At 42.7% G+C, this 26787-nt stretch overlaps 1 protein-coding gene across 1 annotated transcript in view; it reads left to right on the forward strand.

Moving 5' to 3' along the window:
* LOC118390928 (transmembrane protein 132E-like) overlaps window positions 1-26787 on the forward strand; it is a 367227-nt gene that overhangs the window by 154118 nt on the left and 186322 nt on the right. The gene's annotated exons all lie outside the window — the stretch shown is intronic.

A 26787-nucleotide genomic window follows, 5' to 3' on the forward strand; every position in this document is an offset into this window, starting at 1 on the left:
TATCGGTATCAGCATTGAAAAAGCACAATCGATCGACCTCTAGTATGTAGCCTAGTGTCCAGACGGTCACAGAACTAACGTTACTCACATAATACAGGCAGGTGAGAAATCATCCCAATTCAGCCATTCAATGTATTTCAGGCATTCAATGTATGCGCTGTCGGTAGAAGGACTCAGCTTCTTCGGGATTTTCGAAAAATGTAACCGTTAAAGGTGACATGGAATCGGGCAGGATAAATCAGCCCAAAGCGGATTCCCTTCTTGTACAGAGTGGACTTGATGTAGTTGAATGCGGCCCGTTTCTTCACCAGGCTAGAACTGAAATCCTGGTAGAACTTGATCTCGTGGCCTGGGAAAGGATGTCTCCATGTTCCCTTGCCCACCGAAGTACGAGCTTCTTTTCTTTGTATCGATGGAACCGCACTATGATGGGACGTGGTCGGCCACCTGGGCGAGGTTTCGGTGCATGGCTGCGGTGAGCTCTTATCATGTTCAGGGAGATTGAGAAAAGCCTCATCGCCCAAAACTTCCTTGAACAGCTCCGCCATGTCCTGGGTTGGATAACCTGTCTCAGAATCCTGGCAGTTCAATCACGTGGATATTCTGGTGTTTTGAACGTGAAGTAAAATCTTCCACTTGTAGCTGTAGAGACTTGTTGGCGGTGACCACATTGTCAAGCCTGGTTTCCAGTGCAGTGAGTTTGTCGCTGTGGCCGGAGAGCCCAGCCTCAACTTCCATGGTTGCCTGACTTAGAGCCAGTGCAGCCGCCAGTGAATTATTCAGCAATTCGGTGAGTGCTGCTGCCATGTCAATAGTCATGTCACCCAGAGTGGCTACTGAAGCCTTCAATGAAGGTGGGGTGGTAGCCATTTTAGCTGAAGTTGATTTGGTGGAATGTGTTTTTCCCATCGATTTTCCAAAGCGTGTGACTGGTTTGGTCATGCTAATTTAGGTACACTCCATTACTGACTTTTTAGGTCATGAGAAGTATGAATTTAGGCAAAATGTAGCATTATTTACAAAAGTTATCATAAAAGAGACCTTGTGTGACTTCTTTCTACATTGCTCAACCGGAAGCCCCCCGGGTGAACTGATCTTATGGGGAAATTGGCCCGAAAAGGAATCAATATTAAAGCCCACTCATTGGCTTGTGATGTGTCAAGGATTTCATTAACATTATTGTGTATTATACATGCTCATCTGTGACTTTCCCACTGAGTTTTTGGATGATGTGTTTGGAATTAGCTGCATGTGTTAGATATGTATGTTGGCTCTGCATAGTTTCTGTGCTAATCTGGCCTAATTATGAGTCTTATGTTAGTGTATGCATCCATCTTCTTCCCCTATAAGGTTCATTCTTTGTATTAACCAAGCGTGTGGAAAATATATGATAATATCTGGATGAACAATTATCAAGTGAATTATCAAGTGAAAACTGCAGTTTTCGCAACATTAATCATCACAATGATACTGTTCACAATTAGTGAACATCCTCTAAGAATAGTGGAATAATCATGCTATATTTAGTCATAACTCTAACACCTTTGCTTTTCTTACACTTAGTCATACTGTACAAAGCAGGATGCATGTTTGTGACGGCAATCTCCATTTCACAAATTTTGAGCAACATATAGCCTGCTGAATCTAAACTGCAAAAGGAGAACACTGCCAATAGTAGTATAGCAGTGGTATCAGGTTCAACCATGTAATGCCCTGCTGTGTCTACTTTCATCCTCTACCTCAGGACAAATATTAAAGCCAATACTATACTGTAGGACTTTAGCTGAGAAGGACATGAAGGGACAACTGAAGCATTCAGTAGATTAAATGACCCAGCAATCGGCTGTAATAGCATTATTAGCAATACAATTTAGGCAGCTGGAACATTAAATAAAGGTCAATCTCGTACCAGCCCCATTACCAACTGCATAGGTAGAGAATTGCCAACAGCGTGAATATAGCACCACCAAAATACCTGCTTTTTGGATGTGATCTAAAATGTATGCTCTGTGTTAGTTTAATTCACTCTGGACAGTGAACACCAACGTGAATGCTGACTGATACTGTGCATAGTGATATTCTGATACTTCTATACAAAGAGCACACTTCTTGTAGCTCTGATTATCTCTAACATTTGGTCTAGTCCCTAAATTTAGAATGGTTCAGGTTCATTTGGTTTATATCATAAATGCAGTTTTCAATATTATAAAAACAAGTGTATTTAGTCCATTGAAAAATACCTTGTGAGAAAATGTATCTGAGATTCAATGGGCATACAATATGATCAACTGTTATATCAACAAGAGAGATCCCACTGTTGCCAAGATCTTGCTAAAACCACACTCAATCCTCAAGCATCCTATTGCTTCGGGACTAAGTACCTGTTCTTTGCTTCTCCTATTTCACATCTCCCATGTGTTTACTGCATTCAAAATGACATAAAAAGCACAAATCAAATTTGATTTGAGTTTCTTCTTCTCTGTGCTGCTTGTTGTTATTGTTGCCGTCATTGTCAGCCCCCATACCTCGTTCTAAGCCTAATTGACTGTTTGAAAGTCCCAGAAGGGGACACAAATAATCAGGATATGATTGTGTTTTAATTGTGAAGTATTCTATTTCTCCAAAGCAAATATGTCACTGTTGGCAGGTGATGCTGGAATTAATTCTGATCGTACACTGTTTCCAGTCCTTTTAAATCTGCATGCCGATTAGACACAGGCGATTCATTAATTTGCCTTCTAACACGTGCTCCTCATTCGCTCCACTGATGTCACCTACTCATATTCTCTAAGTGGAACAAGGGCCACATTACAATATACTGTACGGGAAACTTTTTTAGTTTAATAGATTTTTATCCCCATATCTATTCATGTAATTGGCATATTTCACATCTCCGTCTCCTTCGTGCCTGAAAGGATAACATGTGGATGCTAAGAATCTTGTCAGCGTGGTTGCCGGTGCCAAAGCAAGTAAATGTGGCCAGATTAATTTGGGGGGAACTAAATTAGGATTTATCCTAGAGGATTAGGATCATTTACTCTAAATGTCTTTCACTTTTACTGATTGTATTTATTGTATTTTGTATTTTGTCTGAATCAAGTCATGCATTGCTTGTAGAGATTATTCAGGGGTACCTTTATCCAATTATTTGTATATACTCCCTTGTGGGGTATAACATTGTATTTCCCATTTTCAGGACACCATTTTGATGGGAAAACTAAGCAAAATGCAGTGAGATTCCGTCATAAATTGTAAATGTGCTCATAACTCAATGACCTGTTCTTGTTTTCTCAATCTAAAGCCCCATAGCCTCATTCACCATCCCATTTATTTCTGCTCTGTTTATGTCCAGGCAGTACTGTTGTGGCACTAGGTGTTGAATAAAATTGTTTGCTTACTCTCCCTGAGGTGACCGATGCAAAACACACAGCTCGGGGGAGGCCAACACACACTCAGACACTCACACTATAGCCTCCGTGCTATAAAGCTGCACATCTCCATCTGGCATGGTGCCTTCCCCTTGGATCTCAATCCCCTTCACACTGCTTAGGTTTGAATGGCAGCTACTGATGTGGCCCCATACTCCAGTGTTGGATACATGGGCACATAACTGGTCCAGAATAATCCACCAGAATTAGATTCCTCACAGCCACACTCAACAGGAGTTGCAGACATTCTAAGACAAAAACAAGACGGTTTCCGTGTAATCAAATTGTCAGCCAAAATGTGTGACTTGCACACACACATACTGTCAGAAATGTTTTCACAACTTTCGAGAGATAATTTTGTGTTTGTTTCAATGTGGTATATTTTCTCACAGTGAAACGAGAGTTAGGAATAGTGCTTGGATTATGTTGGGCACGGTCTACAGCCCACACATCTGAATTTTATTTTTCAAACACTATGCTTTTACAGTCTGAAGATAAGTCTAAGGCTGAAAATTATACTCCTGTCCCTTATGGGAAAAAGCCTCCATTTTATTCAGGTACTGTATTCTACCAACATTTGTTTGTTGGATTTTTTGTTTGAACCGGTGAATCACCCACTGTTATTTCATTGCAATTGCTCACTTGGTACTTGACTGTGGATAGTGTGATAATAGGTTTGATTTATTTTGCCAATTCTTTCTCTTCCGGGTATTACCAAAGTGGTAACAGATGCTGGCTTTGTTTTTATTATATTGAGTGTGGCTTCCTGATTTCAAAATATATGTCTGCCTTTTAATAGGCATAATCACATACAGTGCCTTGCGAAAGTATTCGGCCCCCTTGAACTTTGCAACCTTTTCCACATTTCAGGCTTCAAACATAAAGATATAAAACTGTATTTTTTTGTGAAGAATCAACAACAAGTGGGACACAATCATGAAGTGGAACGACATTTATTGGGTATTTCAACCTTTTATAACAAATCAAAAATGAAAAATTGGGCGTGCAAAATTATTCAGCCCCCTTAAGTTAATACTTTGTAGCGCCACCTTTTGCTGCGATTACAGCTGTAAGTCACTTGGGGTATGTCTATCAGTTTTGCACATCGAGAGACTGACATTTTTTCCCATTCCTCCTTGCAAAACAGCTCGAGCCTTGGAATTAACAATCTGTAAACTCTGACCCGATTGATGCATGTGTTTTATGTATTTTTGTTTTGAAGGCAGAGGCTTAACCTCATTGCCAGGAGTTGGGATCCAGGGCTTTCTCCTTTGGCTTTATTGAGCCACAGGTCGGCTTAAGACAGTCAGAGAGTAATCATAATGAATCTCTTCAGTTAGTTCGGGTGCATCCTCTTTTCCTCCTGAATGCACTTTGTGAATGTTAACCGTGGAGCTAGACGGGCCACTTGGGAGCCTCCGTAAACACGTGGCGGTGTCATCTCATGTGGATTTCTCACCGTGTTTCATTAGGTGAACCTGAAGCAGTGGTTTTCCTTGCCTCCCATATCATTTGAGATCCTGGAAAAGCCACAAAGATCTCTTGTTCTTCCACCACAGTGACTTCACTCATACCCTGATAATACTTTCGAGGTTGTTGTCAGTAGTTTTCCTGTAAACAAGCCAAGTGTGTTTTTTCCCATTATAAGTCTGTCATGGTGGTGTTGCTCCACCAACCATGTTATTAGGGTCAATGGATAGGCCTGTATATAGCTAGCTTCTTGAAGTCCCACTGAGTCTGCACAATGATTGAACATTGTTTAACTATTGCTGTTTTTCTTTTTATGAGTTTTGTTCTCCATTGTCTTGATAATCAATGAGAACTGTTCCTGATACCAGCTTTCTGAAAAGTAAATGCCAAATTTCAAGCCGCCAAGTTGCATGTGAAAACCGACTCGATGCCCAAACATGAACCTCACCCTTATCCTTCTGTAAGGGTAAAGGACTCTTGTAGACCCCAGGCAGTGAAACATTGTGGTAATGATGACAGGAGCCACAAGCACAGGGTATTTATTTAGATTTTATGGCCTGAAATAGGCCAGTGGGGTTAACCACATCACACGATGGGAGTCATTACACCATCTAATCCTCTCAGCCACTGATTGCTCGCAGCATTTAGAAATGGAGTCCCCCATTATCTGCTCCAAGTGCCCATTTCAATCAGCCCTGAGGTGATGGATCCATGGCAATAACAACCTGCTGTACTCTGGGCTCTGTTGGGGCTGGAATGCGCTAATTAATGGAATGCACTAATTAATAGTTAGTTCACTCATATTTCACTTGTGCGTTAAAGTTTCCCTCCATTTGATCACCATAAACTGACTGTTTCATACACGCGTGTTGTGTGCGGTGTTTCCAAAAGGCATGGCTCCAGGCATAAGTGACATAAGCGGTCGTTCAGGGCCCCTGGCTGCTAGCCCCCCCCCCTCCAAAAAAAACAACAGAATAGTAGAATACATAAGGTGTAAGTTAAAAATGTGGTTGTGCATCAGCTATTTTTTATCTTGAGTCGCTCAATTACCCATGTCAGCTAAAAATGTTTGTCTAGCCAGCTATCTAAACTTGTAGTAATCATGGCCGAATACCGACCAGGCACTCAGGGTCCCAATTTGATTTTGTTAGTAACTCTCACTCCGATATCATTAACATTGCATAAGTCATGGCAAAATGAGTAAATTTGCAGGAAATTCACTTTATAAAAAAATATATAAATAATTTCCCCTTTTTCTTCCCAATTTCATGATGTTCAATTGTGATCCAAATGCGATCTTGTCTCATCGCTGCAACTCCCCAACGGCCTCGGGAGAGACGAAGGTCAAGTCAAGTGTCCTCCAAAACATGACCCGCCAAACCACGCTTCTTAACACTGCTTAACCCAGAAGCCAGCTGCACCAATGTGTCAGAGGAAACACCGTTCAACTGCAGGCGCCCAGCCCACCGCAAGGAGTCAGTAGAGTGCGATGAGCCAAGTAAAGCCCCCTCGGACAAACACTCCCCTAACCCGGACAACACTGGGCCAGTTGTGCGCCACCCTATGGGACTCCCGTTTGCGGCCGGCTGTGGCACAGCCTGGGATCGAACCCGGGTCTGTAGTTATGCCTCAAGCACTGCAATGACCACTGTGCCACTCCGGAGGCAGGAAATGTACTTTAAAACCTATATTTTCCCTCCGCCGTCAAGAGTGCGGGCCACTCAAGTATTTTTCCTGCGAAGTGGTGGGGGGCCCCCAACCTAATCTCGCTTAGGGCTCCCAAAAGGCTATAGCCGGCCCAGTCCCCTATAGCAGAATGTCAAGACTGCGATTTGACTGTATGAGCCACCAATGCACCATATGTGAAAAGGAGATTTATTATTGGTACCGAGCAGTGGAGGTTGGAGATAGTATCATTTTTCTGTCGATGTTTGTTTGTCCTTAATGTAGAAGCAGATGAAGGCCCTTGAGTGACCTCCCATCAGGTGCACAAAGCCTGACACGGTACACATCTGTCGTTCTGCCCCTGAACAGGCAGTTAACCCACTGTTCCCAGGCCGTCATTGAAAATAAGATTTTGTTCTTAACTGACTTGCCTGCTTAAATAAAGGTAAAAAAAAAAAAAAAAAAAAAGGTAATTTGACCTCCACGCCACAATGTTTTTGTGATGGCCGTGATCGTTTTACTCGACTTGTAAGCGCTAATGACTCAAAGGAAATCATTAGTTTCTTCTACGCTTTATTTTACATCAGTTTAATATATTTAAGTGTGATATATATTCTCTCTGTGACCTCACAGGAAGAAGACGTTGGAATTAACACTGCTTTATTAAATTTGTGTCATCTGCATTAATATTCCCTCGGCTTAGCCAGTGAGCTTATCTGGTTAATAATGTGTCCATGTGTGATCACTATCTCTGTACTGTAAAGCTTTGTGTCTTGGCCATCTCTGCCCTCGCTCAATGAACCTTGCTGTAGTCACACACCCAATTAGTGCATGGGCACCATAGTGCTCTGCTTCTCTTTGTGTAGTACCATACATGGGAAAGACTGTTCTATGTGGGCAAACTTGTCTTTATTGTGTGTACCCTCACAATGTTTCCATAATTCCCTGAGCTGCATATACACACTTATAAAAAAACAACATAATATCTAAAACCTAAAAGGGTCCTTTGGCTGGACCAATACGAGAACCCTCTGAAGAACCCTTGTTGGTTCCAAGTAGAACCCTTTCCACATAGGGTTCTTTGTGGAACCAAAGAGGGCTCTCCTATGGGGACAGCCGAAGAACCCTGTAACCAATCAGGTGCGTTATAATGTACACAGTTGCTAAGCCGATTAGGGCTTCGGGTATTAAGAAGGGTGAACTGTGATATGTGTAAATGTTTAAGGGCATGCTTTGGACATGGCAGAAAGCAAACAATGAAATGTACTTGCCTGAAAATGAACAGATTCATATTGGCAGATGTTAATACCAGTGAGATATAGAAATGGCTAAATGTAGTAGTACAAATAAGTTTAGAAGTTTTATTAATTGATACTTTATGTAACGTTCTCATGGCATATGAATTATGATGACACCATACAAGCATTAGTTTACTAGTAGACAGGCGTGTGTGTGTGTGTGTGTGTGTGTGTGTGTGTGTGTGTGTGTGTGTGTGTGTGTGTGTGTGTGTGTGTGTGTGTGTGTGTGTGTGTGTGTGTGTGTGTGTGTGTGTGTGTGTGTGTGTGGAGGTGGGGTCCAGTTCCAGACAAAGGGCCCCTTGGGAAGACTCAAACTGGAGACCCCCAGAAACTCGACCCACAATAATGAGCAGTAAAATGTGTCTTAGGCTTTTGGAAATCACTTAGGAGGATTCCTCCCTCTTCCTAAGGTACATCCCCAGACTGGCCACAATAAAACATTTAAAACAAATTCACCTCGCTCTGAATAATTTACAGTGGCAAAAACTGTTAATGTGGTCACAGTCTGACATTTGAAGTGGCTTGCCTTGGCGTAAGTGTTTTGCGTGAATGTGAGTGTCTCAACCCAGCAGAATCTGACTGGCATGCTGGGGGCCCCTGCTCAGGAGGGGGCCTTTGAGTGGGTATCAGGTGCATTGTGGGACACAAAACAGAGTCGTTTTTTTTCTTTATTTTTTTCCCTGTGACATGCAGATTTTGTTGTTGTTTATGGACCACCTTTGTTTTCTCCCCTGCCAGGGAGCTGTACTCATGCATATGATATTTCACAAAACAAAGTGCGCTTTAAATGCCATCAGCATGTTTCTCACACATGTTAGATTTAATGCATACACAGTTTGTGGGATTGTAGGGGCTGACGTTTTGCACAGTCCCATATGACTCACACTCGGTAAAAGACTATCACTTCTTCTGAACAGAGCTGACATTATAAACTCAGCAAAAAATAATCGTCCTCACTGTCAACTGTGTTTATTTTCAGCAAGTTTGTGTAAATATTTGTATGAACATAACAAGATTCAACAACTGAGACATAAACTGAACAAGTTTCACAGACATGTGACTAACAGAAATGGAATAATGTGTCCCTGAACAAAGGAGGGGTCAAAATCAAAAGTAACAGTCAAATCAAATCAAATATTTGATTTGATTTGATTGATTTGATTTGAAAAGTAACAGTCAGTATCTGGTGTGGCCAACTGTTGCATTAAGTACTGCAGTGCATCTCTTCCTCATGGACTGCACCATATTTGCCAGTTCTTGCTGTGAGATGTTACCCCACTCTTCCACCAAGGCAAGTTCCCGGACATTTCTGGGGGGAATGGCCCTAGCCCTCACCCTCCGATCCTACAGGTCCCAGAGGTGCTCAATGGGATTGAGATCCGGGCTCTTCGCTGGCCATGGCAGAACACTGACATTCCTGTCTTGCAGGAAATCACGCACAGAACGAGTAGAATGGCTGGTGGCATTGTCATGCTGGAGGGTCATGTCAGGATGTCTTCCCTGTAACGCACAGCGTTGAGATTGCCTGAAATGACAACAAGCTCAGCCGATGATGCTGTGACACACCACCCCAGACCATGACGGACCCTCCAACTCCAAATCGATCCTGCTCCAGAGTACAGGCCTCAGTGTAATGCTCATTCCTTTGACGATAAACGCGAATCCGACCATCACCCCTCGTGAGACAAAACCGCGACTTGTCAGTGAAGAGCTCTTTTTGCCGGTCCTGTCTGGTCCAGCGATGGTGGGTTTGTGCCCGTAGGCGACGTTGTTGCCGGCGCTGTCTGGTGAGGACCTGCCTTACGACAGGCCTACAAGCCTTCAGTCCAGCCTCTCTCAGCCTATTGTGGAATGTCTGAGCACTAATACAGGGATTGTGCGTTCCTGGTGTAACTCGGGCAGTTGTTGTTGCCATCCTGCACCTGTCCCTCAGGTGTGATGTTCGGATGTACCGATCCTGTGCAGGTCGTGTTTCACATGGTCTGTCACTGCGAGGACGATCAGCTGTCCGTCCTGTCTCCATTAGCGCTGTCTTAGGCGTCTCAGTACAGACATTGCAATTTATTGCCCTGCCCATATCTGTAGTCCTCATGCCTCCTTGCAGCATTCCAGGAAGCACGTTCACACAGATGAGCAGGGACCCTGGTCATCTTTTTTGGTGTTTTTCAGAGTCAGTAGAAAGACCTCTTTAGTGTCCTAAGTTTTCATAACTGTGACCTTAATTGCTTACCGTCTGTAAGCTGTTAGTGTCTTAAAGACCGTTCCATAGGTGCATGTTCATTAATTGTTTATGATTAATTGTTTATGATTCATTGAACAAGCATGGGAAACAGTCTTTAAACCCTTTACAATGAAGATCTGTGAAGTTATTTTGATTTTTACGGATGATCTTTTAAAGACAGGGTCCTGAAAAAGGGACGTTTTTTTTTTTTTTTTTGCTGAGTTTATAATAATGAGTCTATAAAAAGCATCTTGTACCATACTGACATCCGTTTCAGACCAGGAGATAATGTCAGTAAAGAAGATAATGATAAGAGGCCATTTCTGCATTTGCTTATACATTCTTCAACTTTAGTTCTGAATGACATACTTGTAAAGCAATTGTGTTTTTCTAGCTCTACTGGCGAATACCTGTAAATTGCTTGTCAAGGAATGCCTTCAAGATGAAGTCAATCCTAAACAACTGCAGTTATGCAGCATAAATACCAACGTCTACAGCTATTATGCTTTCTTTATATATAATGCATTCGGAAAGTATACAGACCCTTTCACTTTTTGCACATTTTGTTAGGTTACAGCCTTATTCTAAAATGTATTAAATTAAATACAAAATACTCATCAATCTACATACAATACCACATAATGACAAAGCGAAAACAGGTTTAGATTTTCTTGCAAATGTATAAAAAACAGAAATACCTTATTGACTTAATCCCTTTGCTTTGAGACTCGAAATTGAGCTCCGGTGCATCCTGTTTCCCATGATTATCCTTGAGATGTTTTTATCTCCTGTGGTAAATTCAGTTTATTGGACATGATTTGTAACGGCACACACCTGTCTATATAAGTCCCACAGTTGACAGTCCATGTCAGAGCAAAAACCAAGCCATGACCTGTGGTAAATTCAATTGATTGGACAGGCACACACCACAGTTGACAATGCATGTCAGAGCAAAAACCAAGTCAAAAGGTCGAAGGAATTGTGTTTGTGTTGAGGCACATCACTGGGGATTGGTGCCAAAATACTTCTGCATCATTGAAGGTCCCCAAGAACACAGTGGCCTCCATCATTCTTAAATGGAAGAAGGTTGGAACCACCAAGACTCTTCCGAGAGCTGCCCGGCCAAATTGAGCAATTTGGGGAGAAAGTCCTTAGTCGGGGAGGTGACCAAGAATCTGATGGTCACTCTGACAGAGCTCCAGAGTTCCTCTGTGGAGATGGGAGAACCTTCCAGAAGGACAACCATCTCTGCAGTACTCCACCAATCAGGCCTTTATGGTTGAGTGGCCAGACGGAAGCCACTTCTCAGTAAAAGGCACATGACAGCCCGCTTGGAGTTTGCCAAAAGGCAATGCTCCCCATCCCAACCTGACAGAGCTTGAGATGATCTGCAGAGAAGAATGGGAGAAACTCTCCAAATACAGTTGTGCCAAGCTTCTAGTGTCATACCTAAGAAGACTCAAGGCTTTAATCTCTGCCAAAGGTGCTTCAACAAAGTACTGAGTAAAGGGTCTAAATACTTATGTAAATTACATATTTCCATTTTTATTATATGTATATAATCTAAAAAACTGTTTTTGCATTATCATTATCATTATGGGTTATTGTGTATAGATTGATGAGGGGTGGTAATTTAATCAATTTTAGAATAAGGCTGTAACGTAACAAAATGTGGGGGAAAAAGTACACTGACATATTGACTAACCACTTAGCAGCCCATTTGTATACTGAGTCGAGCTGGGGGGGATATGGGAGCAACTCTTTCAGGGCAGAAGTAATTCAGCTGTGTTTACACTAATGGGTTCAATCATCAGTGAAATGACCAGGCAAAGAACACAGGCTAGCTATCTCCAGAGCTGTCACCCGTGGGTGCTACTGCTGGGTTTCGGGGCTCACCTCCTCATGACCTTTTAATGGGACTCGCAAACTCATTTCAATGCGTCAAATCTGGTCGGATGTACGTAAGGTATTGTAGATTATAGCCCTAACTCTCTCAGATAACATATGAAAACTAAAACAGGCCATGTGATTGTCCGATGGGGTCAATTGAAATACGAGTGTGAATTCACTGTAGAATAGCTTCGCAACATCTTTGACCAGATGATTGACTAGTCCAGATCTTGAACATGCTCAACATTGAGGGGTTAGACCTTTTGAATCGGCAACATATCGCCACCAGTTTGTGTTTCAGGTACTGCAGTATTATCTTTGTTTCTGTGGGTTGCCCCTCGGGACCACCGTAAGTCATCACCTGACAGCAGACCATGTTGCCCCTCTAGGCCTCCAGACTAATCCTTTGTTGACCACTGCTCCCAGCTGTCAGAAAGGAGAAGGTCAGAGACTCCGACCCATCCCCCTGTGGAATCTGGTTTACTCATAATAAATTAAAGTGGATTAAGGGGGCCTGTTGCTGTAGAGCTACTTGAACTTGGCTCTAATCCGATCAGATTTGTCAGTTGTGCCAGCAGCTGCCATACGCCTTTCCTGGGATGCACCACGGTGACCCCTGAAGAGAGAAGCGCCGTTAAACAGCAGGACGACCAGTCAGACTGGATGTGTGCTGTTAAATAGTTCATTAAGGCTGTTTTTTAACCTCTTTGTTCTCTTTAGACACATCTACATTAACCTTCCAGGTTTTCGGAGACCACTAAAAGCACAGGGCACAGTTTGTTACAATCCAGCAGTTTTCTTCTTTCTATTTCCCTCCTCCAGGTCTTACTTCCTGTGCTTTGGACCATATTTCTTCCCCATAGGAATGGAGGTGGGAGCGCTGTCTTACCACCACTATAGTGTCTCTGTCATGCATAGCCATGCTTTACACTCCAGCAAATGTGCCAATTTTCTCATTGTAAGGACTGAGTGCTGCTGTTGCGTTTCGTAATTAAGATCCATTTTAGATTGCAGGGACTTTCCCCCACTGCAAAGTGTTTTAAAGAATAGGATTAGTAACCCATACAGAGGAGACTAGCGCGCTATTAGCTTCAATGTAGAGGCAGGTTCAGCAACTTGTTCTCAGCCACCTTTGAAGCAGTGCTGGCGGGAACTCATGTGCTCTTGGTGATTGTGGTTTCAAGCCATGTAACTACTGAATGAATGCTCCTGCAGAGTCTTTCTTCCCATTGTCTTCATTGTTTCTATGACCCATATCACACTGGACTGAATATTATAGGAATGTAATTGGCTGACCCTGTTTATCTTCACTCTTCAAGCCGAGAAAGTCGCCTGTGGTTTCCTCACAGAAGTTAACTCAGACAAGCAAATGGCAAAAAAAACTTGATTGAATCCTACACAGAATAAATTATCATATTCTGTTGTGGTGATAAACGTTAAAAACGTCAACATAACTATATGTCCATCAAACGGCTTCAAACATGTAGAATACTATATCATATTATTTATGCCTGAACCTTATGTCCTTTGTCCAGGTGGAATGGGGCTCATATTGGTAGCATTTATGAGTATTGCTTCAGGAGACTACAGCAAGTTACACATGAGTAGTCTATACTATTCCAAGGTTATTTCACCCTACAGTCACATGCACTCAGTCTGTATGATAGAAATCCTGATTGACAGACTTAGAAGTAGAGAAAGAGCGAAAGGAGGATCGACTTTGATTACAGCATGAATAAAAATAAAAAAAATTAAGGGACAGAATATGAAATTGCCTCCCTGGCGACCCTTGCTACCTTCCAATATACTCCACTTTCTGAATTACCCTAAGGGTGAAACATTCAGGGACTGTGTGTGTGTGTGTGTGTGTGTGTGTGTGTGTGTGTGTGTGTGTGTGTGTGTGTGTGTGTGTGTGTGTGTGTGTGTGTGTGTGTGTGTGTGTGTGTGTGTGTGTGTGTGTGTGTGTGTGTGTGTGTGTGTGTCAATGCCTGTGTATGTGTGTGTGTGTGTAAATGTCTGTGTGTTTATTAGTGTGTTTGTGTGTCCGTGTGTGTGTGTGTCCCTCTCTCTCCGTGAGAGAAAGCCAGAGAGCCTCTGTGTCTGTATGTGTATGTGTGTCTTTCTGTGTGTGTCTCTCTTTCTTTGTCTCTCTTTCTGTGTGTGTGCCTCCATCTGTGCAGGCTTGAAGTACCTCTGCATCCTAAATGAAGATAATACAGCGACTGATGCAGGCTGGACCAGGCTCATCTGCTGGGCTGGACTGTTCCCTTTAGCTCAGCCATGTGTTAATGAGCCCATGTGGGCTCCAGGGCAGTACTCCAAGAGAGGGAGAGAGAAAAGACAGATGTTTTCAGTTCATTACTGTATATGCCATTTAGCAGACACTTTTATCCAAAGTGACTTAGTCATGCCTGCATAAATATTTGTTATTTTACTTATGGGTTGTCCCGGGAATCGAACCCACTACCCTTGCGTTGCTTGCCCCAAAGCTGGGGAACAATACTATAAGGGGGAGAAGAAAAAAGGAAACATTTTGTGTTCTTCGTAATAAAATAGTTTATTATAAAGCATGTATAAGCTGAAAAACAATGAAATTATATATTTTTGGGAATTTTAGAAGGAAGAGTGGAGCCGAAGGTCCCCCAGAAATTCCACAAATAAACTTAACAAGGCACACCTGTTAGTGAAAATGCATTCCAGGTGACTATCTCATGAAGCTGGTTGAGAGAATGCCAAGTGTGCAAAACTGCCATCAAGGCAAAGGGTGGCTAATTTGAGGAATCTCAAATATAAAATATATTTAGATTTGTTTAACACTTCTTTGGTTACTACATGATTCCATATGTGTTATTTCATAGTTTTGATGTCTTCACTATTATTCTACAATGTAGAAAATAGTAAAAATAAAGAGAAATCCTTGAATGAGTAGGTGTGTCCTACCTTTTGACTGGTACTGTATGTTCTGATACCATGGCTGTCAGACAATCAGCATTCGGGGCTCGAACCACCGCTTTATGTATATCACGTACTTTGAGAGTCACATACACTACATTACCAAATGTACAATACTCAATCGCATCTTCTCTTCATGCTTTGAGTCCACAGTCAGCACACGGCTTCGGGCTTTGTGTGAACAAGCCCCACAAATAAATCATTGCACTGCACACAGTTTTCATTGGCCTTGTTTTGTATGCACTTGCCAACTTGACACTTTTCCCGAGTGCGAGCTGTGGTGCTTGAGGGAGAGGATTACCTGCTGCCTTTACGGCCTGCTTGCCGGCTGTAGCTTCTTTCTTGGCGTTCATGTGGTTCCCACGAAGCTCACATGCCAGATCCAGTGGGATGCGTGGTGCTGAGGATGCAAACACTCTTATTTTACATCTGTACACTGTGAGTGTTGCTTTACCACACTCCGTCACTGATGTGGAGTACAGCTCCGCTGATATGTTTTGCACGGAGGGGGGGAGCTCCCGCCTTTGTTTGTATACTGTTCTGAGCAGGCTAGTCTTCTTTGCAATCAATTTGTCTGCCAGGGAAATTGATGTGAAGAAGTTGTCCATGGTCAAATTTCTGCCAGAAGTCTCAAAACCCCAATCTCAGACAGTTGCTCACCTGCTGGCCTGGTTTCATCGTTCCCCTGATATGGAAAGCTATTTAGCAAATACTTTGTTTCGATATCGGCGGCTAATCAAAACTTTATCAGTTTCTATCGCGCATTCATCCATTGACGACATAATATCATATTGTAATTCAACTTGTATTATGTTACTCGTTTTCGCTGGGTAGCAAGAGCAAAGCTGCCGCGTGAGTGCTTGCATGCGTAATGCATGGACAGCACAGAAATTGGATAAAAAAAGCTGCACCTCTTGAATTTTGAGTTATTTGACAAATGTGTCTAACTGCAGAATATGCTATTTCAGATGATTTCGAAATCACGTTTTACCTGCATGTGACTCTAAAGGATGATTTGATTAAGTAATATGTCTTTCCCTGCATCTGTCAATTATAAGATGCACCCTTCTCTTCATGTATAATTTGACAACTGATAAGCATAATATTATCACTCATCAGATTATTGATCTTTTTTTTTTTTTTTTAGGGGGGGATTTGACCCCTTTTTTCTCCCCAATTTATGTATTTATTATTATTTATTGGTATCCAATTGTTTAGTAGCTACTCTCTTGTCTCATCGCTACAACTCCTGTATGGGCTCGGGAGAGACGAAGGTTGAAAGTCATGCGTCCTCCGATACACAACCCAACCAAGCCACACTGCTTCTTAACACAGCGCCATCCAACCCGGAAGCCAGCCGGACCAATGTGTCGGAGGAAACACCGTGCAACTTGCAACCTTGGTTAGCGCGCACTGCGCCCGGCCCACCACAGGAGTCGCTGGTGCGCGATGAGACAAGGATTTCGCTACTGGCAAAACCCTCCCTAACCCCGACGACACTAGGCCAATTGTGCGTCGCCCCACGGACCTCCCTGTCGCGGCCGGTCACGACAGAGCCTGGGCGCAAACCCAGAGTCTCTGGTGGCACAGCTGGCGCTGCAGAACAATGCCCTTAACCTGTTGCGACGAGCAATTCCGTATCCGGGAGCGTAATTATAGCCACAAGCTCATTACCATAACGCAACGTTAACTATTCATGAAAATCGCAAATGAAATGAAATAAATATATTGGCTCACACTGTCATCTCAGATTTTCAAAAAATGCTTTTCAACCATAGCTACACAAGCATTTGTGTAAGAGTATTTATAGCTAGTATAGCATTAAGCCTAGCATTCAGCAGGCAACATTTTCACAAAAACAAGAAAAGCATTCAAATAAAATAATTTACCTTTGAAGAACTTCTGATGTTTTCAATGAGGAGACTCTCAGTTAGATAGCAAATGTTCAGTTTTTCCAAAAATATTATTTGTGTAGCAGAAATCGCTCCGTTTTTTCATCACGTTTGGCTAAGAAAAACCCCAGAAAATTCAGTCATTAAAGCGGAAAACTTTTTTCCAAATTAACTCCATAATATTGACAGAAACATGGCAAACGTTTAGAATCAATCCTCAAGGTGTTTTTCACATATCTATTCGATGATAAATCACTCGTGGCAGTTTGGTTTCTCCTCTGAACAAAATGGGAAAATGCACGCACCTGGAGATTACGCAATAGTTCCCGACGGAGGACACCGAGCGGACACCTGGTAAATGTAGTCTCTTATGGTCAATTTTCCAATGATATGCCTACAAATACGTCACAATGCTGCAGACACCTTGGGGAAACGACAGAAAGTGTAGGCACATTCCTTGCGCATTCACAGCCATATAAAGAGACATTGGAACACATCGCATTCAAAATCTGGCTCACTTCCTGTATGAAATTTCATCTTGGTTTCGCCTGTAGCATTAGTTCTGTGGCACTCACAGACAATATCTTTGCAGTTTTGGAAACGTCAGAGTGTTTTCTTTCCAAAGCTGTCAATTATATGCATAGTCAAGCATCTTTTCGTGACAAAATATATTGTTTAAAACGGGAACGTTTTTCATCCAAAAATCAAATACTGCCCCCAGATGTTCAAGAGGTTAACCATTGCGCCACCCAGGAGGCTAGATTATTGATCTTGTCTATAGGCTAACTCTTATTATGTGTGAAATTAGTTTTGGTATAGTTTAGCTGTAGTTTCGACGGGCCGACTGTGCAGGCTGACTGACATAGTTTGTTTCCTGCTCAAAAACTTCGATAGAGTCAAGGATACAGTGCACTCGGAAAGTTTTCAGACCCTTTTACTTTTTCCACTTTTTTATTTTTTTTATTTTTTTTATTTTACTTTATTCTAAAATTTATCTTTTTTATATATAAATCTACACACAATAACTCATCATGGCAAAGCAAAAACAGTTTTTTTTTTTTTATATATTTGCAAGTTTTATAAATAAATTACTGAAATATCACATTTATGTAAGTATTCAGACCCATTACTCAGTACTTTGTTGAAGCACCTTTGGCAGCGATTACAGCCTTGAGTCTTCATGGGTATGAAGCTACAAACTTGGCACACCTGTATTTGGGGAGTTTCTCCTATTCATCTCTGCAAATCCTCTCAAGTTCTGTCAGGTTGGATGGGGAGCATCGCTGCACAGCTATTTTCAGGTCTTTCCAGAGATGTTCATTCAGGTTCAAGTCCGGGCTCTGGCTGAGCCACTCAAGGACATTGAGACTTGTCCCGAAGCCACTCCTGCGTTGTCTTGGCTGTGTGCTTAGGGTCGTTGTTCTGTTGGAAGGGGAACCTTCACCCAGTCTGAGGTCCTGAGTGTTTTTGAGCAGGTTTTCATCAAGGATCTCTCTCTACTTTGCTCTGTTCACCTTTCCCTTGATCCTGACTAGTATCCCAGTCCCTGCTGCTGAAAACATGCCCACAGCATGATGCTGCCATCACCCTGCTTCACATTAGGGATGGTGCCAGGTTTTGTCCAGACGTGACACTTGGCATTCAGGCCAAAGCATTCAATCTTGGTTTCATCAGACAATAAAATATTGTTTCTCATGGTCTGAGGGTCGTTTAGGTGCCTTTTTACTGAGGAGTGGTTTCTGTATGGCCACTCTGCCGTAAAGGCCTGATTGGTGGAGTGTTTTAGAGATGGTTATCCTTCTGAAAGATTTCCCATCTCCACAGAGGAACTCTGGAGCTCTGTCAGAGTGACCATCGGGTTCTTGGTCACCTCCCTGACCAAGGCCCTTCTCCCCCAATTGCTCAGTTTGGCCAGGCGGCCAGCTCTAGGAAGAGTCTTAATTGTTCCAAACTTCTTCCATTTAAGAATGATGGGGCCACCGTGTTCTTGGGGACCTTCAATGCTGCAGAAATGTTTTGGTACGCTTCCCCTGATCTGTGCCTCAACTTCAACTTCATGGCTTGGTTTTTGCTCTGACATGCACTGTGAAGTGGGGGACCTTATATAGACAGGTGTGTGACTTTTCAAATAATGTCCAATCAATTGAATTTACCACAGGTGGACTCCAATCAAGTTGTAGAAACATCTCAAGGATGATCAAATAAAACAGGATGCACCTTGGTCTGAATACTTATGTCAATAAGTTATTTCATTTTTTATTTTTATTTCATCCATTTTAGAATAAGCCTGTAACGTAAAGAGGTCTGAATACTTTCCGAATGCAATGCATGTTTTGCATTGTTTTAAAGGCCTACTGCATTACATAGCATGTTTTTCTTTCCCTTACAATACATTTGATTAGTAATAAGAGTTATAGTAAATAAAACAGTCCTGAACCAGCTTCTTTTTACAAAGTAAAACATAAGATAATAGTATCAACCTGCAATCCATGCAGTCAAATTATTAACATGAGCGCCAACACTGATAAATAGGTATAACAAAACTCATCATTACACTATTGTTGTTCTAAATTAAATCAACCTCTTCACCCTCATCATTCAGTTAGGCCTAATTTTACATTTCATTGTTTAGTTACTTGCACAATTATCAATTAGAGTTGTCCACGGACCTGCATTGGACAATTCTCCATCCCTAACAAAAAATAGGGTATGTTTTCTAAATGAACACAAAAGTTCAAATGTCATAGGCCTATGCATGTTTTTCCATGATCTTGTCATAATACATAACTTCTGAAAGAGGTCGTACCACCTCCTCTTCTGCCTCGGAGCTTGCCTGTTGCCTGCGTCGACAAGACAAACCGTTGCGGTGGCAAATGTCCGCAAGCGGGACATCCACTCTCTTATGGGGCTTTTAGACATCTGAAACCAACAGGATGAATGTATCACACTACCACAAGAACAATTAGCGATACTTAGCTCATCTAATGTTAATTTGGCTAATACAGTCAGCTTACAAAAATATATAGTGTTATTTGGAAATGAGTCAGTATTCAAGCAAATAGGCTAAACAAGCTTCCTTGCAAATAGGTGAACAGGCTATGTCAGCTACTGTAGGCTATATTATGGACTGACTTATTTTAATAATGCATAAACAAATACACATGTATGTAGGTAACGTTAGCTATAGCTAGACATAACAAGAACGTTTGTCCAGTGGATATGAAAGCATTATCTAACTTAGTTGGCATAATAATAATACAGCTACCTAGCTAGTCAAAATACAATCAGATGATACTAACTCTGACAGCTCCCCCCATTAAAAATGAATGCTACTGTAAGGTTACTAAATTATATGCGTGACCTTACTGTAAGCTGTTTGCATAGCTCACAAATAAACTTAACTTGCTGAATACCTGGCTAAAATGGACAATAACTGAACCTTGATTAGCAGATTGCATTATATTTTAGATCTTAACTTTGAAAGTTCTCTTACCTACAAAAACAGATGTTTTTCATCTTACCTTGTGGTATGAAAGCTGATAGTCCAGGAGAAGGTTGGCTGGCTAGCTCGCTACAGTTCCCTTGATTGTGCACTTTATTTTTGGTCTGTGCTATTGTGATGTCCTTACCCCATTTTAAGTTTACTTTTACATTTGTTACGGTAAGGGTTATGGTTATGGTACTTAGGGTAGGTAGGGATGTCCCAAGGATCCCAGATGGTTGGCTGAGTCAACCAATAGCGCCACACCTCTCTATCTTTCAAATGATTGTGGGGTGCAACGCTATTGGATGTCTCCTTCTTTCAAAGAAGGATAAGCTATACATGATGGCTTATGAAACATGGACAACTGGATGGTGATTGGACATGGTTGACAGCCTTACATGAGTAAAATAGCGCCATGCTTTCCCAACTAAGTTACAGAGGACCACCATTAATATCCACAGCCAAATGTGACGCTAGGAATAGTAAATTAGGAAAACATCTGGAGTCTACAATGCGAGCGACACCTCATGCGAGGTCTCCCAGGCCTCATTGGAGGTCTGGCGCTGCCATGCCTGCACACACTCCAGAAAAATCTTCAAACAACAATGTGAAGCGCAGCCGCGAGCTGCCCATTGACAGGAGCATAACAGATGAGCAAAATTATTTATATTCACGCTTCGAGGCAAACAACACTGAAGCATGCATGAGAGCACCAGCTGTTCCAGACAACTGTGTGATCACTCTCTCCGTAGCCGATGTGAATAAGACCTTTAAACCAGTCAACATTCACAAGGCCGCAGAGCCAGACCGATTACCAAGACGTGCTCCCAGAGCATCGGAATAACAGGCAAGTGTCTTCACTGACATGTTCAACCTGTCCCTGACAGAGTCTGTAAAACCTACATTGTTTCAAGCAGACCACCATAGTCCCTGTGCCCAAGAGCACCAAGGTAACCTAAATGACCACTGAACCGTAGTACTCACATTGGTCGCCATGAAGTGCTTTTAAAGGCTGGTCGTGGCTCACATCAACTCCATTATCCCAGAAACCCTAGACCGACTCCAAATTGTATACCGCCCCAACAGATCCACAGATGATGCAATCTATATTGCACTCCACACTGCCCTTTCCTACTTGGACAAAATTAACACCTATGTGAGCATGCTGTTCTTGACTACAGATTGGCATTCAACACCATAGTGCCCTCAAAGTTCACCACTATTCTAAGGGCCCTGGGACTAAACACCTTCCCTTTGCAACTGGATCTTGGACTACCTGACGGGCTGCCCCCAGTTAGTATGGGTAGGCAAAAACACGGTGGCCCCTCATGGGTGCGTGCTTAGTCCCCTCCTGTACTCCCTGTTCACCCAGTTTGCCTTTAGGGAGGAGGTCAGAGACCTGGCAGTGTGGTGCCAGGACAACAACCTCTCCCTCAATGTGATCAAGACAAAGAAGATGATCGTGGAATACAGGAAAAGGAGGGACGAGCTCACCCCCATTCTCATCAAAGGGGCTGAAGTGGAGCAGGTTGAGAGCTTCAAGTTCCAACAAACTATCATGGTCCAAACACACCCAGACAGTCGTGAAGAGGGCCCAGTGCTTATTCCTACTCAGGAGACTGAAAAGATTTAGCATGGGTCCTCAGATCCTCAAAAGGTTATACAGTTGCATCATCGTATGGCAACTGCTCGGCCAAAAGGCGCGACAGAGGGTAGTTCATAAGGCCCAGTACATCACTGGGGCCAAGCTTCCTGCTATCTAGCACCTCTATACCAGGCGGTGTCAGAGGCAGGCCTTAATAATTGCCAAAGACTCTAGCCACCCTCGTCATCTAGTTATAGACTGTTCTCTCTGCTACCGCAGGGCAAGCGGTACCGGAGTGCCAGGTCTAGGTCCATAAGGTTCCTTAACAGATTCTACCTCCAAGCCATAAGACTGCTGAACAGCTAATCAAATGGCTACCCAAACAAATGTTTTATGCTGCTGGTACTCACTGTTTATTATTTATGCATTGTTACTTTACGCCTACCTACATTTGACATATTACCTCAATTACCTTGACTAACAAGGTACCCCCGCACAGTTTCTTGGTAATGCTACCCCGTGTATATATAGCCTCGTTATTATTAGTTTATTGTTACATACTTTTTTTATAACTTGAGTTTATTTAGTATATATTTTCTTATTTTTCTTAACAGCATTGTTGGTAAAGGGCTTGTGTTTAAGCATTTCACTGTAAGGTCTACACCTGTTTTTATTCGGCGCATGTGACAGATAAGATTTTATTTTGATTTGATATTGAGAACACAATGCAAATATGTGGATTAGGAGCATAAAGTGTGCTTTATTGTGGAAGTAGACACTGTATTGTAGGTAGAACAAAGCTAGATTAATATGTTTTCTCATTAGTCCTACCGAGTGTCATAACATGCCTAACCGGAAATGCACTTCTTCCCATGAAATTAGTTGCCATTAGCCATAGCAACAGCAGGATTTGAAGAGTCATTATGCTCGTTGTCATAACACTTGTATACCATGTGGGTGAAAGGAAGAAATACTGTAAATAAATAAATCTATCTGACTGGTGGGAGATACACTTCACAGTTGCACTCCACAACAGCAAATATAGTCTTTGGCACTGCCTGGTACATAAGTAGCATAATTGAGATACTTCTTTGCTTTTATTCCACTCTACCCCTTGTACTAGATGCAAGTAACCTGCAACTGTAATCGTTCAAGTGGCAAGTACCACTGGAGCCATTGAGGAAAGTCACTTTTTTTGAGCGTTGCTAACTTCCCTTTCCCTCTCAATTAGTCATAGGCACTAGCTCGCCTCCAGCCCATAGGGAGACATGGGGATGATTAAACCAAAAGCACATGAGCCGCGTTATTGTCTGTTGGACAATCAATGAATTTCTGATCATGTAGGATGCATTTTTCCCCCGTCATTACCATGTTTGTGGCCCGATGGGGAGTCTTTGGTGAGTCAATTATGTTTACTGAAGAAATGCACCCCGATCTTGATTTAGTTTATCATCCCATTTTTATTGTGAATTCAAAATTACACATCATTAGCTGAATTTGTGGCACATTGTGAAATATAATCCAAGTCTGCCACTACTGTCACTTTGAATCCTTGTGACTGGGTTCACTGTCGTGGGTGTGCTTCTCTCAGGACCTGGAAGTAAAGTTGCAACTCGCTGGGATGTCCCTCAAGGCATGTCATTATTTGTTAAAACCCTACTGTAGATACAAAATGGTGTGTGTGCCATTTGCTATGCACTTGGAATGGCAAAGTGAATGCTCTAGTCTTTCCATTCTCTTCTCCTTATGGTAGTCATAGGCAGTAAGCAATGCGTACATGAGCGCACACACACACACACACACACTCACAAACGAGCACTTTCACTCACTGAAAGCAAGCTGTGATTGATAGGTTGTTGCAATATGGTAATAGCTAAACAGATTGCTGTAGCTGGGTACATATGGCCTTTGGGATACTCTTGGTCTTGTGTGCTAGCCCTGCAAATGCCCCCCGCCCCCCCTCGCTCTGCTTACAAGAAAAACCACAAACAACCAAGAAATGCACTATAAGCATCTGAAGACTTTAAATGTAAATGTTTTGTTTTTTTCTTCTTCTACCCGCCCTGCACTAATCAATTAATGTGAGTTATTTCAGGGTAATTCAGTTTGGTTCGCCTCAAACTGTGTGCCAAAGAAAGGGCGCTCTGTTTTCCAAGCATAAGTCAATGCCTTTCCAGTATCTTTTATAATATTCCTTCACTCTGGCGTATCATGCAACATTAACCTTTTGGCAGGGAAGACTGTGGGCCACTTTTAACAGTCCCAATATTCTTCTGCCTTCTGAGAATGGCTGCCAGAATCATTATCCTTGTCTTGACAGTTGAGTCTAGTATTCTTACCCTGTGTGGCTCAGTTGGTAGAGCATGGCGCTAGGGTTGTGGTTTTGATTCCCACAGGGGACCAGTACAAAAATGCATGCACTCACTACTGTAAATCGCTCTGGATTAGAGCCTCTGCTGAATGACTAAAATGTAAATATACAGTGGTCGCTTACAGTTGAAGTCGGAAGATTACATGCACCTTAGCCAAATACATTTAAACTCAGTTTTTCACAATTCCTGACATTTGATCCATGTAAAAATTCCCTGTGTTATAAACGGAACATGTAAAGTGTTGGTCCCATGTTTCATGAGCTGAAATAAAAGATCCAAGAAATGTTCCATTCACACAAAAAGCTTATTTCTCTCAGATTTTGTGCACACATTTTTTACATCACTGTTATTTAGCGTTTTTGCTTTGCCAAGATAATCCATCCACCTGACAGGTGTGGCATATCAACATTTACATTTACATTTAAGTCATTTAGCAGACGCTCTTATCCAGAGCGACAAATTGGTGCATTCACCTTATGACATCCAGTGGAACAGCCACTTTACAATAGTGCATCTGAATCTTTTAAGGGGGGGGGGGTGAGAAGGATTACTTTATCCTATCCTAGGTAATCCTTAAAGAGGTGGGGTTTCAGGTGTCTCCGGAAGGTGGTGATTGACTCCGCTGTCCTGGCGTCGTGAGGGAGTGTGTTCCACCATTGGGGAGCCAGAGCAGCGAACAGTTTTGACTGGGCTGAGCGGGAACTGTACTTCCTCAGTGGTAGGGAGGCGAGCAGGCCAGAGGTGGATGAACGCAGTGCCCTTGTTTGGGTGTAGGGCCTGATCAGAGCCTGGAGGTACTGAGGTGCCGTTCCCCTCACAGCTCCGTAGGCAAGCACCATGGTCTTGTAGCGGATGCGAGCTTCAACTGGAAGCCAGTGGAGAGAGCGGAGGAGCGGGGTGACGTGAGAGAACTTGGGAAGGTTGAACACCAGACGGGCTGCGGCGTTCTGGATGAGTTGTAGGGGTTTAATGGCACAGGCAGGGAGCCCAGCCAACAGCGAGTTGCAGTAATCCAGACGGGAGATGACAAGTGCCTGGATTAGGACCTGCGCCGCTTCCTGTGTGAGGCAGGGTCGTACTCTGCGGATGTTGTAGAGCATGAACCTACAGGAACGGGCCACCGCCTTCAAGAAGCTGATTAAACAGTACGATCATGACACAGGTGCACCTTGTCCTGGGGACAATAAAAGGCTACTAAAATGTTTAGTTTTGTTACACAACACAATGCCACAGACTTCTCAAGTTTTGAGGGAGCTTGCAATTCGCATGCTGACTGCAGGAATGTCCACCAGAGCTTTTGCCAGAGAATGTAATGTTCATTTCGCTTATGCGGCCTCCAACGTCATTTTAGAGAATTTGTCAGTACATCCAAATGGCCTCACAGACCATGTGTAACCACACCGGCTCAGGACCGCCACATCCGTCGTCTTCACCTGCGGGATCGTGTACTGTTAGCTAGCGTTTGCTGGCAGGCTCACTAGCTAACATCACGTGTATGATCTGTGTAGTAATATTATTCATATCTGAGCCATTTCCTTTGCTATTTATAGCCTAATGTTAGCTAGCTAACATTGAACCTGGTTGGTTCTCTAACTGCAGATTTATGCAGGGTAGTAACATTATGAGTTGGGATTATGGTTCATTGTTTAGCTAGTTAGCTAGTTACATGTCTAAACAGAAGACTCCACTATACAAGTAACTATTTCAATAGAATGTTCACAAATGTCGATAGAAGTCGCTGGTAAATTCTCTACTCTGATTTCACAGCATTCTCGTCTGTGTGCCAGAGTGCAGAATAACCGACACATTTACGAACTCTCAACACCCATTGAGTATGGCCGGTGTCAGTAAACATTGGCAAAAAAACATAATTAAATTGTTGCCAGCAGCACAGTTGCAGTCACTGACGCTCTGGATAACATGAAAACAGCCTAACCAGCTCTCCTAGGGTGAGTAAATTGGTCAGAGTGAGCGGTTCTCTAATTTGTGTCTGGAAGTAGCTAGCCAGTTAACTTGGGTGCTTGACTGCTGTTGTTAGGTCAGAACTTTCGGATCAACCCTCCTCCTCGGACAGAATGTCCAGTGTGCGCTTTGAACGCTCCGAGAGTGAAACGCTCTGAATTTCAAATTTTGCTACATAAGACTGAATCGAGTCAGTCGGTCACAAATGGTTTGTCGAAATCGGTGTGGAAAGAACTTAACTGGCCTGCACAGAGCCCTGACCTAAACCTCATCGAACACAGATGAGATGAATTGGAACAACAACTATGAGCCAGGCTTAATCGCCCAACATCATTGCCCGACCTCACTAATGCTCTTGTGGCTGAATGGAAGCAAGTCCCCACATCATTGTTCCAACATCTAGTGGAAACCCTTCTCAGAAGAGTGGAGGTTGTTATAGCAGCAAAGAGGGGACCAATTCCATATTAATGCCCATGATTTTGAAATTAGATGTTCGACGAGCAGGTGTACCCGTACTTTTTGTCATGTAGTGTATATGTGATCAGCAGATGCATATATGTATCACCAG

Source organism: Oncorhynchus keta, chromosome 12 (assembly GCF_023373465.1).
Source record: "Oncorhynchus keta strain PuntledgeMale-10-30-2019 chromosome 12, Oket_V2, whole genome shotgun sequence".
NCBI classification, from domain to species: domain Eukaryota; kingdom Metazoa; phylum Chordata; class Actinopteri; order Salmoniformes; family Salmonidae; genus Oncorhynchus; species Oncorhynchus keta.